The sequence below is a fragment of the Branchiostoma belcheri genome, unplaced genomic scaffold (assembly GCF_001625305.1).
Source record: "Branchiostoma belcheri isolate BF01 breed outbred unplaced genomic scaffold, Haploidv18h27 scaffold20, whole genome shotgun sequence".
Taxonomy (NCBI): Eukaryota; Metazoa; Chordata; class Leptocardii; order Amphioxiformes; family Branchiostomatidae; genus Branchiostoma; species Branchiostoma belcheri.
In genome coordinates, this window is record NW_017803491.1 from 2,602,414 (window position 1) to 2,606,661 (window position 4,248).

A 4,248-nucleotide genomic window follows, 5' to 3' on the forward strand; every position below is an offset into this window, starting at 1 on the left:
TATGTTGTGTTAAAAAAATAGTCCGCAGACCTCACCTCACCGGTCCCATAGCAGTCCGCAGACACATTACCTTTAAAACCTCCCGGGCACAACGGAAGTGTCTTCATCACGTCACATGTTAGGAATTGTAAACAAAAAGAGCAGACGTGGGGAAACAACGGCATGTTGCTCTACATGAACAAAACCGTCTTCCCACCTGTTAAACTCAATTATTCGAGTTTAACCTTGGGCGAATCCATGTTCTGTATCAGGTAACATTGCAGATACACACGATCTCATGGAACTTCTCTCCTCTTTATTTTGTAATGCTCATTGTTACAATATATGCTGGTATTTGCAGCATAGATATGATGAACTGACTCGTAGGTTGAAATTGGAACGTTGCTAAGCAGTTTTCAGTACATAAGGCGCTACTTCTACTATAAAAAGGCGAGCTGTAACGAAACCGTATTGCACTAGAAGCTTCTCGAATATGCTTTACCTTAGTTGAACTTCTAAACATTTTACCGATCAGAAATCAGGACAAAGGAGACTACTATTTTTCCATCCTTATCTTGTTTGTGTGTCGACACAGCTTTAGTAAGCTCATAACAAACTTTGAATGTGCTGCACGACATAAATGCACTTACACTAAAGACCTTCAGAATATAACAATTAAGGGTCGATTGTTGCATTTTAGGCCGTCGCTTTTTGTACAATTCTCTAAACATCCGTGCTGCAATGTGATTTAAAACTTCAAATGATTCAGGAAACAATGAGGCCCATTCACAAGTTATGGTAAACTGTCAACTTAAACCTATTTCGTCCAAGTGTGTCCGGTCGTTCTTTGAATGGTGAAAATTGGGCACAGCTTTTCTATAAACCCGTGGATTTACGACGAACGTAAGTTCTAACTAGTCTGATGTTTAGAGATTATGTTAGATCAGGCACTTTCCACGCCTCTCTGCAGACATTATTATAGTCGCAATGGGCAAAATCACGTAACAGAACTTCAAGGCAACATGCTAGAAAAGAATAGAAGGACAAAAATGACACTAAAGCACAACTATCGCAATGAGGGGATAGTATGCTATGCATGTTGAGAAAAGAAGAAGGATGAAAACATCTATTTTTGCCTTTCAATGCTGACTTTTCAAAGGACGAAAGTTTCACGTTTTGCCTCACAGATTCTGGTATTGTGTCCGAGAGAAGATGCTTTTTCATGACTGGACAACAGACTGTGAAACATTATCCACGTGAATGAGGCACATATAATTTACACCTCGTACACAAGATACGCCTTTTTGTGTGAGCACCTTTCATGGCCACATATTGACGAGATAGAGTGAGTTGTTGACGCTCTCGTCAACTGAAACTACCGGGTCAACGTTCTTAAGTCCACCACATTGTTACTGACCTGGTTTGGGCGACTCCACAGGTTTTGATAGGGACCTTGTATCGTCTTCATGTGATAGCCATTTGAAAGCTTTTTTTCCTTCAACAACTTTTAACGTTTATTTCATTTAAACAAAAGTCAGAATCTCTACTACAAGTACAAGTCTGCCTTCCTTTACTTTCCTTATAATTAGTGATCCACAAAGCAAAAAAAAACAACAACTTTTGGTTATTGAATAGTATTTGAACAAATCATAGGACGTGTGTTGATTATACATATGGGGCTACTTCTAAACATTTTAGCGATGGCTTATCAGGCTAAAGGAGACTGCTTTTCGTTCTTACCTTGTTTGCGTGTCAACACAGCTTCAGTAAGGTCATACTAAGCTTTCAATGTTCTGCACGACAGAAATGCACTTACACTAAAGAGCTTCAGAATATAACAATTACGGGCCGATTGTTGCATTCTACTAGTAGCTTTTGTAACAATCTTCCAAACATCCGTGCTGCAATGTCTTTTAAAACTTCAAATGATTCAACAAACAATGAGGCCCATTCACATGCCCAAGTTATGGCAAACGGACGACTTAAACCTATTTGGGAGAATTCGAAACAGAATTCGTTCGTTCTTTTTTGGTAGAAATTGGTTACATTTTTACAAAACCGTGGATTTACAACGAATTACGACGAAGTTCTGACTAGTTTGACTTTTTTCAGGAGTTACAGAAATTGTTAGTTTAAGCATTTTTCCATGTTTCTGCAGATGTGGACGAAACGAAGTAATTATTTGCCATTCACATCAAGCGACAGAAGGCAATATACTATCAAAGAATAGATGGAGAGAAAAATTACTAGATACACTACATCACAACTGTCGCAATGAGCCAAGAGTCTGCTATGACTTGAGAAAATAAGAAGTGTGACGACATCTCTTTTCGCGTTTTAATGCTAACTTTTTGAAAGTACGAAAGTTTGACGTTTTGCCTCGTTCGGTACAGATTCTGGCATTGTGTTCATCATTGTGTTCGAGAGAAGATGTTTTTTCATGACTCGACAACGGACTGTGAAACATTATCCACGTGAATGCGGTAACGGTAATTTACACCTCGTACATACGATACGCCTTTTTGTGAGATAACCTTTCATAGCCACAGGTTGACGAGATAGAGTGATTTGTTGCCGGTCCCGTTTCGGGTCAACAGAAGCTACCACAGGGTCAACGTTCTTAATGCCACCGCATTGTTTAATACCGGCCTGGTTTGGGTGACCCCTCTGACGGAGGTGTTAAGGACGTTAAGCACGTCACATGGCAGAACGCATGGCTTGGGTGAAGTATGATATACCTGAGCACGTGGTATTGAGGTGTTGTATAGAGGCAGCCGATTGGTCAATGAAAAGCGCTGACCACGCCCCCTTTTATCACTGATTGATGGCGTGTTAAGTGGACTTACCTTGTCAGCGAGCATAGAGACCGGTCCCTCACGGTGCTGGCGAGATTAGTGTAGTTAGTGTAGTGAAGTCAGTGTGCCCCATAGTGTATGTTACTATAAAAATACCCGCGGTGTTACATCCATTGGGTTCGACATGCAATACTCAAAGTCCGTGTGCCGGTTGGATGATAAATAGTTTGCCTGTGCCGAATGTTAAGTCTTCAAATGTCTCTTGATTGATCATAGTTCTTAAGGCCCCCTTTCCCATTAGACGGTGACTTCTGAGCGGTCAAAATTAAAATTGTTTGACCCTTGATTGTATTATAATTGTAATATGATGCAACACGTAAAGATATGATTCTAAGGACAACAAAACAAGGAAAACGACAGAAGGCGATATGTCATGAAAAGACAAAACGACAAAAACGTTTAAAAGACATCAAAACAAGCAAAACGTTCTTTATTTATGAAATTCCTTGCTCTGTCAAATCTCTGGTCGCTCAGCGGCGGTAGCCTCTAGTGGAAAGCTTGAACTTCAGTTTGGTTTCCAAAGTCCTAGACACAGAAACTGCAACGTTTTTTGGCACGATCTAAAGATCTACCAATTGGACATTCCAAAAATGCATCTATGCATCAAATTCTTAACATCATACACGAACAGTACCGTAAGTAAGAACCCCCTAAGTTCAACAAACCTCACTTTTTAATTTTTTTTTTAATATTCACCGTCTACATCACATCGGCTACAGCTCCTCCCCGATAATAGTGACATTCCGTCATCACAATAAACTAAGCTTTACGCACCAATGGAAGGACAGGACTGCTTCTTTAGTTACCACTCTCCGGTGTGAAGTTTCACTAAGTTAAAGGGAAACAAAGGCGAGGCGGGCAGATCGAGTTATGATATTCTGAAACGGCGTTTACAAAGCAGGCTTTAGGGGAGGTACCGCAGTGCAGCACAAAACCCTGGCCCGTGCTGACGACATTTGTCGCAGCCTGACAGGGTCTCCGAGAAAAACTTCACACTTGTACCTTTAAGCTTCAACCTTTGACAGTCTGTGAGCAGAGGATGGCTTCAGGAAGGGTGACTGCTGTCCTGGTGGCCGTCTTGGCTCTGACTTCGCTGCACGAGGCAGGAGCACAGGGTAAGAAACGTTTCTCTCCTTACAACGTCTTGCGACTGTCAAGTGACAGAGTGGCTACTTAGGGGATTTGCTATGAGAAAAACTCTAACAGTAATCTCACGGTTTTGTACGGAAAGTGATGGGCGTATAGAGACTTACATTATGTAGTCATGCAGTCTAAAACATTATGAAGATTTCATGTTGGAGTATACATATATATCTTACATTGCCATAGATCTAGCGTGCAGAAGTCTATTGTTTTGTAAAGGTTTTGTCAGGCAATTTATCACGCCTTGAGCTAAATGGTTACATATATTAAA